Source organism: Clupea harengus, chromosome 8 (genome assembly GCF_900700415.2).
Source record: "Clupea harengus chromosome 8, Ch_v2.0.2, whole genome shotgun sequence".
NCBI lineage: Eukaryota > Metazoa > Chordata > Actinopteri > Clupeiformes > Clupeidae > Clupea > Clupea harengus.
Window position 1 is genome coordinate 23,638,284 of NC_045159.1, and position 13,183 is coordinate 23,651,466.

Genomic DNA, 13,183 nt, shown 5'->3' on the forward strand with positions numbered 1-13,183 from the left:
TTGAATTTACGGAAAATAAGGCCAAGGGGAAGGAGGTAAGTAATGAAAAGGAGGGGACCCAGGACAGAGCCCTAATCTCTAATCTCATCATGGTCACAAAGGAAAGGTCCCCACACTGGTATTGCTGAGACACCTGGGGTCAGGAAGCAAACTGAGGTGTGAATGACTGTAACTAATCATATTGTGGGAATGGTGGTAGGCCATTGAGAACCATCTCAGGCAGCGGGTCAGAGAAACCTGATTATCATACAGAACAACAAAAAGTTGCCAGACATGTTTGCATTAGAAGCCTAGCTCATTTACATTAAAAGCCTAGGAGGTGTCTTAAACAGTATATATGGCAAGAGTTGGAGATGCTTGTTGTTCAGATCAGCACAGCTGAATCCGGAGTATGTTCTACGTGCTTCATTACTGCACTTTACTGGAATAAAGACAGATTGCTACATCAACCACAAAAGAAACTTCCTTTTTCTAACACTATTGCATCTTAAATTTCCAAGGTGAGTCATAGTTTATATCCTATATAACGTGTCCTAGCAGTATGAACCTCACTTGAAATCACTGCTCGTGTCCTGTAATCTTCTCAAAGCCCCCAGGAGCAAACCGCCGGCTAGGGCTGAGGTGTGGTAAACCTGTGGAGCCTCGTTTGAGACATCACTGACCACAGAGAGCCTAATTGGTGTCTCCTTCAAGGGGTCTTGGCAAGAAAGGTGAAAGGTCAACCCAATTAGCATAGAGGATGGGGGGGGGGGGATAAATCATGTTACAAAGTTGAAACTCCTGAGTGCCAAATTTACATTTAGCAGACGCTTTTATCCAAAGCGACTTACAAGGATGTATACACATTTTTACATTTACACTGATGGCACACTGCACATCAGGAGCAATTAGGGGTTCAGTGTCTTGCTCAAGGACGCTTCGACAGGGAATTACACTAACAACCTTCTGATTACTAAACGACTTCTCTACCTCCTGTACCACTGTCGCCCAAAATAAAAGGTAGAACAACAGCTGCACACCACTGCACTCCATACACAAGGGAGAAAGCAAAATTCACACTCAATTCCATTACAACAAGATTGCTTGTTTTGTTACTTGATTTCCACATTTGTACAATTCTGATTATAATTAAATATCATATCACACCTGAGAGATAGTAGATAGTATTATACCTTGTTACACTTCTTCAGTTTACCACCTAAAAATATGCAAAGTATGTCAAAATATTGTGTTTTAGTATTAACACCCTGTAAGCTAGATCAGTGTACCAGGCCTTACACATAAACTGGCCATATCTTTTTATTTTTCTAAATCAGGATAGAACATGTGAGATGTTTGGCATCAGAGGTGTGTGCATCAGCAGCATTCACTTACCTGCCAGGATCTGCACTCCGAGCAGGAGCTGCACCAGAGCTGCCAAACAGAGAACAGCAGGGAGTCTCTGAGCCATTCTGATCGGACGTAGGAGCTCACCTGTGCTCTGTCCCAGCGTCTACACCCACAAAGTAGTCTCCCCTTTATATTCTGTGTGGGGTTGCGCACCTCCGTGGGTGTGTATGTGAGACAGCTCCCAGCATGCCCTGTGAAACGAGGTACTGTTTATTTGTTTGTTTATTCAGCGTTCGATCTGGTTATTATGCTTTCCCTTTTGTGTTGAGTATGAGTACGAGTAGCTGTTGTTATTTTGTCCGTGTTTCACTGATGTTTGATGCTTTAGTCTAGCCCCACTTCTGTTAGTGTATCCGACACTGTTACTGTCTTTGTCTGAGTATAATACCGGCCTCCTGTCTCCTGTTCTGCATGTGTTCTTTGGCATTGTCTGGGGTCGCGTGGTGTACGGGGTTGAGACTTGCCCATAAACCTGAAATATCTGTGTCTGCTTCCATTCCTATGGGCCTGCTCCTATGTCAGAAGTGGGATTAGTGCCCCTTGAGAATTGGAGGGGAAGATCCTAGACATACACCACACCAACTGTTACTTAGAGGGCCTGCCCTGGTGGAGGATGAAAATTTCCTTTCCAGCCCTAAATATAGTTACATTTATATGGCAATATTCCATATTATGCACTAGTCAAAATGTCCGAAGGACTGCAGAGGAGCTGTGCCCTAGAAAAAAAGGACACAAGCTGACTCCACTATTAAAGAGCAGGTTTTATGTGAGGGGTGCAGCAAGGTGGTTGTGTCATCACTTCTGTGTTGTGAATGCCACCAAAAGCTCCACAGTAGATATTACTCTGCTGTGAGAAACTATCACCATAATCCTAGATGTTGTTAGAATTGGGTGCAGGTATCAGTGATGTTGACAGTCTTAAGATATTTGCCTGAAACTTACGCCAGTGTCCTTGTGCAAACAAAAAGGAATGTTATATTCATCCAGAAAAAAGCTGATGAAATGACCTTTGTGTTTGATCTTTTCTTGTCTCTGGACGTCATGCTTTATCTACCATGATCCCATGTTACGTCACATTGTGGTAGAAACATACAGTATAAACTGTGTCAAACATATAAACAGTCCATGTTCAGCGTACAGCTTCATGCAAAAGACAACTTCAGTGTGAGACTGCACCCAAAAGGGCTGAGGTGGATGTGTTTTCTGTCAAACTGAGATGAAGTTGGTGTCTGTGTGTTTGATTGGGCGTCATATACCTGATGTTATTTTCTAGGGTACAGTGATCGGGGCTGTGGCCATCTGTCCCTTCAACCCTGGGGACATGATAGTACGGTGTAAGGGCAGCTAGACACAATGAGAACAGGACAGGAGCTATCTCATAAAATGGAACAGACAAGAAAAAGATGTGCAGTAACAGAAAATATAAAAAACTCAACATAGCTGGAGAAGATCGGTTCCTCTCACCTTTAATTGGTTTTATGAGAGTTGTGGCATGATCTACGTTGCTAATTTGTGAGTTGTGTCGCCCTCATGTGGCTCCCATCTGAACTGCTTAATTTCAGTCAATCCACATCTAAAGGACATTCTGGAATTTTGCAACTATTTGCTTTCACCGTATCTTTTGTGATTGAATAAATATGTGCTCATTTTGAGACTGCAGAGGTCCATTTGTCTTTGAGGGAGTGTTATGGAATATAAGGCTTCACTTCACTGGCAGTCTGACACGTGTCATTAGAGATTCAGAGGAGGTGGAAGAAGGTGTGTCCTTGTGTCAAGGTACTGTGTTTAGCCGCTATATTTGTCTGGATTTTCTCTCTACTGTAGTTTTTAACAGTTACAACAGTGTTGTTTAAATCAAGAAGATAACTCACATTTTGATGTTTACTCTTATTGTAGCAAACTAGAGCTGGTAATGCTGATCTCAGCTCAGTATTCCCAGCCAAGTGTAGTGTGTACCTTAATATAGCGTCCCTCTCTTCGTGCCTTTTTCTCAGGAGCAAGGGCCAGTGGAAATTAGTCAGAGGGACCTTGATGGGACCTGCACCTCCTCCTGCCCCTCCAAGTCCTACGAGGGTCAGTCTTCAGCGACTGTCAGAGTGAGTGCTGTCTCCTCCATGACTGGTGCCTCACAGATAGAGGACTTCAGTGGTTAGCTGCCTGCCTCTTTTTTAGTATCATATGGTCATTCTTGTTTGATGTTTTATTTGTTGCAATTCGTTCTTTTTAACACAGTACCAAAAAGAAGACTGTTGAATTGGAGGTAGATCCAGAAATTTCAGAATTCTTGCCCTCTGAAATTTATTTAAGGAAGTATGGGAAAGAGGATGAACCACTGTCACCATTTCAAAACGGATTGTTTCCAAGCAACACAGACTATAAAATGGAAAAAAAAATTACTTTGTATACAACACTGATATTTTATTTGATATATTATTTTTTTGATGTGGTAATATCAAATCATCATATGAATGTCTGTAGATACGACTGTCTGGGAATGGGTATAAGAAATCTAGTTACAGATTTGTTTAGGATTGAAGACAGCTAATCAGTCATATTAGGAGAAACTATTACATTGTGGAGGTAGACAGAGGGGCCGTAGAGATAGATGATGCACAAGAAACGTATGAAGCCATAGTGATTGCATTGATGCTGTGTTCCCCTATTTGTGTTCACCAGCTGCTGAACTCTAAAGATGATGTGTTCATTTGCCTTTGGAATGTAACAGCCAACTCCTGGAAGATATGAGAAAGAAACATGTCATAATTTTTTTTTTTAAACCTGCATAATGTTGCTTGAAATGAGAAGTGTGGTATGGATACATTTAAACCACATGATAACATGCAGTCACATTGAGATGTTCTGCACAGGGGGATGTCTGTACTCACCTACAGGTGTAGGGGTCAGGGCTCCATTTCTGTTTGACATAATCTGCCAGTAGGTGTGAGCAGTCAAATTTCCAGCCACACCATTCACACTCTCAAGGAAATAACCAAAGTCAGGATCCTGTCTCACAGTGAAGCTGTGGACAAAGACATTTTGGTAGACATTTGCACTTTTGCTGAGATGATATTTAACCAAAAGATGTAACCAAAAGCATAAAGTGACAGTCATATTAAAAGAGAGGAATACAACTACAACAATAAACCTTAGCTTTCAAACATACAATGTTACAGTATTGATTCCATTTTTGGTATCAATCACATCCTGTTCAGCCTAGTCTTGTCCCTTCCCATTCTAAACTCTGTCCCATCTACCAACATTATTACTTACTTGAAATCCGAGTTAGTTTGCTGTAGTCTTGTCATAGCACTGTGAGGGACCGGGCGGTCACCCCACGTTGTTTTGGGAGGTGGCGACTGGACTGGGTGGTGTAGTTGGGAAGAAGGGTGCAGGAGATGGTGGCTTTCATATAAAAATATCGTATTTATTTACATGGGGATTCTTTTGTATCCACCCCAAAAAATGTATATACACACACACACACACAATACACAAACATAGAATCAACTCAATGTGCCAGACAATAGGGAGAACTAGGCATATCATTGAGCATGCTAGGCACACATCAACTATTCACAGGTCACAAGGACCATATTTAAAGCACAGGTTCAGGAGGTACATATTGACAAAGCACAGGTTCAGAAGGAACACATTGACAAAGCACAGGTTCAGAAGGAACCTCTTCACAGCACAGGTTAGTATCCACACAGCTAGATACAATTACACTTCACAGCAGGTAAGTGTTTTCCACGCAAACGCCTTTCAGTGTCCCATGCCTGGTCGTTAAGTTCTCCCATGGCCATCTCAAGTGGTAAGAAAATCTCTACTCATGAACATGAGGCGCATGTTAAATAGGGGCCGCCAGCTGAGTTCAATTGAGCCAATTTGGTCTTCCGGGTCCAGCCACTATGGTGGGGGAAGCCCGGATCGAACCATTGTGGCGGGGGAGTCCATCCCACACCAGGGCCAAACTCCTGATGAGACAGTGAGAAGGGGAAGAAAATTTCACCTTCTCACAGCACCCAGAAGCGAACCAAATGGCCTAGCTATGGCATTGTAATCCTGTTGAGATTGCTGGCTGATATCGTCTATGACAGTGAGGTTTATTGGTACCTCCTGCACCGAGTCTTTGAAAAAAGTCAGGAAAAATCAACATAAAAAATCAGAGAAATATTTTGTTATGTAAGGTTAAGTAATTAGAAGGTTGTCAAAATAACGGCTTAATGTTGATTAATTAATTATAGAAAAAAGAATGCAACAAAAACTATTGCACTCTATGGTGCAACTTGACCCCATATGTCACTTTAGTCTGGCCAGTCTGCATTGCGGTAGTAGTTCATATTTCTCCCATTGCCCGCTTTTGATGCCCGCTATCATCAACGTTTTGGGCTGTATTGGTAGTTGGATGTTAGGTCTACAGCCTCTTCTTGGAATTATTTGTATAGGCCTACATCACCTAGCTTTTGAGTTTGAGATGGAGAATTCCAGAACTTCAGAAACGCTTGCGCAAAAATCTCCTGAAATCCTGAAGGTAGTTTGTAAAATATTTCTAACCATAACTGCACGAAAAGATTTTCATTAAACTATTCTATGTTTTAAAAGCATTGCATTTGACCGCAGCAAAGCAAAGTGACAGAGTGCGGTTTTTGTTGACATTCGCAAGCTAGCAAGATTTGATTTAATTTAGTCTGACATTACCTAAATTAGTTAATTAGCTAGTTTTAGGCAAACTATGAGATGGATCAATCAAGAATCAAAGAAAATGTTAATTGATAATGTTGTTTACTTTGCACGTCAATGGCAAATCTGACAGATATTTAAATGCTTCTCATGGCAAATTGATGAATTCAATTAATTCAGAATAATTCATCACAAATCATGTAATGTGTATGTATGTATGTATGTATTAATGTAGGTTCATAATCATATTCAATGTTAGTATTGTGTTGCAGTTACAAGGAAAGGCATAAAAGGAAGTATGTAATAAAGTATGTAATGTTTTTTACCTTTCACAAAATAAAAACATTTTCAATAATCCACTTTTAATATAAATTAATGTAAATTCATGCAATAACTTTTCCAAGGATAATGTTTGGCAGTAATATTAAATAATATAAATGTTTCATCTAAATGTAAATGTTAAATGTAAATGTACACTTTTAATATAAATTCATGAACTGACACAACTCTGTCACCAAACAACTGAAAATAATAAAAGAGCATTTTGTCTGTAGTATTTCTACATAAACACATCAGTAGGTCTACCCACAAGCATTCACTCACCAGCTGTAATCTGCAGTCCCAGCAGCTGCACCAGAGCTGTGAAGCAGAGAACGGTGAAGAGTCTCAGAGCCATTCTGCTTGTAAATAGGAGTTCACTGGTGCTGGTCTGTCACTTGCAACTGTTCTACCCAGCGCTTAGGCTACCAGGAGATCTCAGGTATCTAGTGGCTGTTCTAGTGACACTCTGCCTTATATATCCGTTTGTAAGAGAAGAGTTAACAGTGACTTTGACAGAAACAGGCCCCTGTCTCAACTCTAGTTACAACTGTCACTCTGTTTGATGCTTCCTTGTTGCTCAATCCTCGAGCCTGTGTTCTGAGAAAGTATTCCACCTTGAAAAGAACATTCCAACATTCCAAGAAACATTGTTGGAAACATTGTTTCCAGTTCTTAATTTAATTATTCTCAATTTTTTATGGGACATCCTTGAAGTTTGATTCAAAAATCTCAACCTCTCTGATTTTGTCTGACAATTGGTTCTGAAGGATATCTCCTACAAATCCCAGTGTCATTAGTCCAGTGGCGTTTCTACATTAGGGGCACATGGGGCACTGCCCCACCAGGTCCAGGTGGCGGTGTGGTGCAGACAGCTCAATACATCTGTGCTTTGTGGCAAAATATATCTTACTTTATTTAATATACAAAATAGCTATTGTAAATGTGTGTGTGAATAAACTAGACTCACAAGCATTATAGTGCTGTTTTGGAGTAATTTGATTCGTGTGTGTTTCTGTGTTTGTGCTTGCTCTGTGAAATGCTGCCTGCTCTCCGCTGTCCCTCCCCTTCTGGGGCAGCGCTGCAAGCATAAGACTGTTGCTATGGAAACACCAATGAGCGTGAGCGACACAGGCCAAAGTTTACATTGGGAGATGGGGCAGTGTCAGATGTGCCCCACAAAATCTGCCTAGCAACCCGCGACCAAGAAAAAATAAATCATACAGATCGTACTCAGACAGATCTGTTTTGGAAACAGCCTCCGTGTTTCAGGTTGCAGCCTGAAATAATTTCTGTTTATAAGACAACATTTTATGTAAGGTTTGTTCATTTAGCAGAATGTTGCTGTTATTTGTTTCAGTTGTGCCTTTCGCTTCATGTTGTATGCGTGTGCCACAAGCATGATAAAGCATGCAAGTTATTTTAACTATGTGTCTTTCTAATCTTTTTATTTTATTGCAATCTATTTTATTTACTTTGTTGCTGTATTATAAGCAACCTATTTGTGTCGCACGGAGAATTGCAGCATGTGAAATGTAATTGAAATAGGATTTCTGCTCCCTGCCGGCACTCAAAATGCAGCCCATAGCCTATGCCTACCTGGGCGTATAGGCAAATTGCTTATATAATAATCAGCTAGGTCTATTTTTGTGACGATGACATGACGTCATACAAAATTGCCCCACCAGAAATGTTGGGCTAAAATCGCCACTGCATTAGTCTATGAGGGATTGTGATGAAATCAAATGAATCGCTGTGAGGCAGGCCTTCTCACAGGCCAGGATAAGGTCTCAGGAGGACATCTCCAGCTGGTGGTGGCCAGTGCTGTCACTAAGTAGTATGCAGTATGAGTACGCTAAAGAAGGTGAGAGGGTGTCAACAGACACACTGGGTGTAGAAATAGAAGAAACCCTGGCATGGCTTTGAAGGGAGCAGATGAGCAATCATTTATTCATTATGACCACTGAGAATTCGTTTTTGAAGGCCATCAACATAGTTTGCTCAGTTAATAATCCTATCAAAAAGAGTGCATCGTGCAGGTGAGCTATAGTCACTTAATGTTGTCTATCAGTCTCCATTGCGGGAGAAATGTTTCCTTTTTCACTTTTGTTCTTTGTGTGCCCCATTGAAGATTCAGAAGGTAGCTGCTTCTAATTCAAAAGAAATTATGTTTATGCAGTAAAACTGCACATGGTTTTAAAAAAACCTTTCGATGGCAAATATATCATGGTGTTATTATTTAATTGAAATGAGAACATTAAGTAGTGCAACACAACTAATACTCTGCGATTACAGACTGTCCCTAAAAGAGATTAAGTGTTGTGCTTGCATATGGACAAAGAAATAACTGACTGCTCCCATGAAACGTTTATTTTGTTCAACCTTTTCCTCATGAATGTTTACAAAATGTGTGAGGGTTTGGACACCGACACTGGTGTCGGAAAAGGCACCTTTTGTTTAGCAATGACAGACAGGAACATTCTTTTTCATAATGATACAGTCAGCCATTGGAATTATGTCATACTTCTTGTTCACCAAGTTGTTAACTTCAGAGTGATGTGTTCATAAGCTTTTGGGGTATAGCAACCGATTCCTGCAAAAAAGAGAAAATGCATCACATTCTATTTACAGTAATACTATGGCATTCCCATTGATAAAATAGATTGTCCATTTGTATACAACAGACAGTTCAGTAAATATCCAATTCATGCTTGGCTCATCTGTATGGGAGTTCACATACTGTATGCATATCCCCCTAATTTGTGCATATTGTTTTTAATTTAATTTATGCATATACCATACATTTTTACAAACTGTTTCCCAACAAAAATCCATATGTTTGCACAGTTTCTGAATACTATAGGCTACACATTTGTGAAACATATATACAATTACCTTCTTCAGAAAATAGATATCCTTCAGTGGACTAAATACAAATGATTAATGGCTAATGGATGTTGTTGTTGTTGTTGACCAATCATCCATCCTGACTTCCATAAAGGACCTCAGGGTACTCACCAACATCTATAGGGATCAGGTCTCCATTGATGTCTGCCAGAATTTGCCAGTAGGTGTAATCAGACTTACTTCCAGCCACACCATTCACACTCTCAAGGTAATAACCAAAGTCAGGATCCTCTGTCACAGTGAATCTGTAAACAAAGACATTGAGGCAAATATAGGATTCAAACAAAGAGATGTGACAGCACAGGATTGGAGATCACTGCATGACCCTTTTCACAGAGTAAAAATCAGTGTTTCTGTTGATGGTTTGTGATCATTATAATTAGTAGTAGTAACAGTGCTATCTGATGATAATTGAAACAATATTAGTGGTAACTATCGCATCGTAATATTTCCAAGTTGAGCTAATCTAGTCATAGTTTACATCCTATATAACGTGTCCTAGCAGTAGGAACCTTACTTGAAATCACTGCTCGTGTCCTGTAATCTTCTCAAAGCCCCCAGGAGCAAACCGCCGGCCAGGGCTGAGGTGTGGTAAACCTGTGGAGCCTCGTTTGAGACATCACTGACCACAGAGAGCCTAATTGGTGTCTCCTTCAAGGGGTCTTGGCAAGAAAGGTGAAAAGTCAACCCAATTAGCATAGAGGATGAGGGGGGAGAATAGATCACATGTTACAAAGTCGAAGCTCTTGAGTGCCAAATAAAAGGCAGAACAACAACTGCACACCACTGCACTCTATACACAAGGGAGAAAGCTAAATTCACACTCAATTCCATTACAACAAGATTGCTTGTTTTGTTACTTGATTTCCACATTTGTACAATTCTGATTATAATTAAATATCATATCACACCTGAGAGATAGTAGATACTATTATACCTTTACAACTCTTCAGTTTACCACCTAAAAATATGTAAGTATGTCAAAATATTGTGTTTTAGTATTAACATGTGCCCTGTAAGCTAAATCAGTGAACCAGGCCTTACGTATAAACTGGCCATATCTTTTCATTTTTCTAAAGCAGGATAGAACATGTGAGATGTTTGGCATCAGAGGTGTGTGCATCAGCAGCATTCACTTACCTGCCAGGATCTGCACTCCGAGCAGGAGCTGCACCAGAGCTGCCAAACAGAGAACAGCAGGGAGTCTCGGAGCCATTCTGATCGGACGTAGGAGCTCACCTGTGCTACACCCAGCATCTACACCCACAAAGTAGTCTCCCCTTTATACTCTGCCCTGGTCCCCATGACAATAGTCTAACACTCAGTCAGTGTCAAGTAATCAATACAGGCTGGGTCTTGAAAATGTTGGAATATAGGAGTGGCCTTTCCAAGAATGAATCAATGAGAAAGATTAAAACAAGTAAAATATATGGCTTTGATCTTGTTTTTTTCCCTCTTCTTTTCTCTTTCACAGCTTTCATAACTCTTTCTCTTTAGAGTTGAGGGTAAAGAAATACTGTTTGCCATGGCTTAGTGCCTTAATCATCTACTTTGGCCTTCTGACCTAATGTTCTCTTGAGAATATCGTAGCATGCAAGGGGGTTGCGCACCTCCGTGGGTGTGTAGGTGAGACAGCTCCCAGCATGCCCTGTGAAACAAAGTACTGTTTATGTGTTTGTTTATTCAGCGTTACCGTTAACTGTCACCGTTACTGTCTTTGTCATGTCCGAGTATAAGACCTGCCTGCAGTCTCCTGTTCTGCATGTGTTCTTTGGCATTTTCGTCATTTTGGTCTTAGTTCCTCCGTGTCTAGCGTTCCAGTGTTTTTCTAGTGTATTACTCTCCTGTTTTTTTTTTTTTTGATCTCTGCTTTGTTTCTACCGAACCCTGCCTTTGCTTTCTCCCTGTCGGATTTGTTTGCCTGATCTACAGATTGACTGCCTGTGTACCAAACCCTACCAGTAAAGACTGTTTTTGAACAAGATCCCTGTTCCCTGAGTCGTGCTATTGAGTCCTATTGCCTGTTTCTGCACCAACCGTTACAAGGGGTAGCAGCATCAGCATCACAGAGACCAGGGGTACTGCAACTGAGGAATATCTGCTGACCGCTACTGCTTCTGCATCGTCAACTGGTGGAGAGGCCACTTCCACTTGCTGCTGCCAACTGGTGGCCAGAGGGGCTGCAGCATTGCCACTGACAGCCGAGTGGCCTTCTGGTGGTATCTGGTGTGCAGGAGTGTTGCAACGCTTCTGCGCTGGTGACCCTGATGACCCTCCCTGTAAGTGGTTCGCTCCATAATGCTTTGCTTGAGTGTCTGTGTCATGTGTGAGTATAAGACCTGCTATCTGTTCCCTTTATTGGTGTGTGTTCTGCGGTGTATGAGGCATGGGAGTTGCACTAATAGAGCGTCATTTCCCAGGGCCGTGTGGTGTATGGGGCTCAGGTCCTGCCTTTAAACCAGAGATCTTTGTGTACGACTCCGTTCTTCTGGGCTAGCTAGCCACATCAGAGTCTTTGAGTCGAATTAAGCAAAGACAATCAATCCAAATTGTGATGAATGATGATGGACAAACCAGCAAGATATATATAAAAAAAAAAAAACAATTATACAATCAAAGAAATACTAATTATTTGACATGACAATGAGGATGTGTACTATTAGTACACTGTTAGTATTGCCTACAATTAACTAGCATATCAAGCCTCTTCAAACATACAGTATCTCTGAATGTTTACACAGCTATGAAACGACAGCAAGAAACAACTGCACTCTATAGGCCTGTCATGTGGGACAGGGCTCTTTTTAAAAATGTCCACTGGGCGCCGCTAGAGTTGCACTAGTCACGGCTCAGGCACGACTGACAGGCTATCAGGCGACAGTCAGTGACTTTCTAAAACAGACCCTCCTCACTCCCACTAACGTCAATCAATCAATCAACCAATCAATCAATAATCTATTGTTGTGTATTGTATGAAGGCCTGCTACTTTTCAATGTTCAGTGTTTTACTGCTTTTGCTGCTGATATCTGTTTCACTGATATATTGTAAATGACTCTTTAATTAAGAAATGTGACCATGCGACACACAAATGACAGGTAGAGTTAAGGTGCTGCTGTAAATTACTCTTTAATTAAGAAATACATCCAGAAAAACAACTGACAGTTAGAGTTAAAGCGCTGCACAGACATGAAAAAACTGTAGCACATACTTGCAAAGTCAGCATCGATGCAGACTCAATATTTGGACAGTTTTATATCCCGCATCCACTCCTCACTAATTGGTACTTAATATGGCGGACCATCCACGTGAACGTGCAAATGGAGTGTAAGTGAGTAGGGAGAGGGCATAGGGGCTGGTTTAAGAAAGGCTCAGGGCCTTTTCCAAACTAGGGCTGTGGATCTTTTCCTAACCACTTTTCCTAGACCTCGATGGAAAACGTCATGAGGTCAAGGAAAGATGTGAGGTAGAACTCATAAGGACTTAGGAAAAGACAACCACGGTGCTAAGAGAATCAGATTGCATTTACACTAGGCTACTAATTGTGACGTGGGTCACATTGATCAGTTGTTCATTTGGTTGTTGTTGCTGCCGCAAGGAATTGTGGGGTGGTGTTACCCCCTTTTCTTTCATAAAGGATGCTCCAGTGTACCTTATGCTGAAGGAGATATTAAAGGAAGCATTGAAACTCCGTTCCTAAGCATTTAGATAATTCGACCAGCTCTTATCATGGCTGCCACTTACATACTTCCAGGTCATTTCACTCAGTTAGGAACCTTTCCAGGCAAAAAAGACAATCCGAATGGGGCCAAGCTCTCTCACCCTGTCCCTACAGACTTCCACTCCGATTACGTGTTCCCATGGAGGCTCTGTCACATCACCTCATGCCCT

At 41.2% G+C, this 13,183-nt stretch overlaps 1 long non-coding RNA gene across 1 annotated transcript; it reads right to left on the bottom strand.

Annotated features, from left to right (window-relative positions):
- Nucleotides 1–3,353: 3,353 nt before the first annotated feature.
- On the bottom strand, nt 3,354–5,044 carry LOC116221369. The gene is made up of 3 exons (XR_004164083.2): nt 4,660–5,044; nt 4,275–4,408; nt 3,354–4,121 (listed from the first exon to the last, which is right to left on the bottom strand). It is a non-coding gene; the product is annotated as an uncharacterized LOC116221369 (long non-coding RNA).
- Between the last annotated feature and the right edge of the window lie 8,139 nt (nt 5,045–13,183).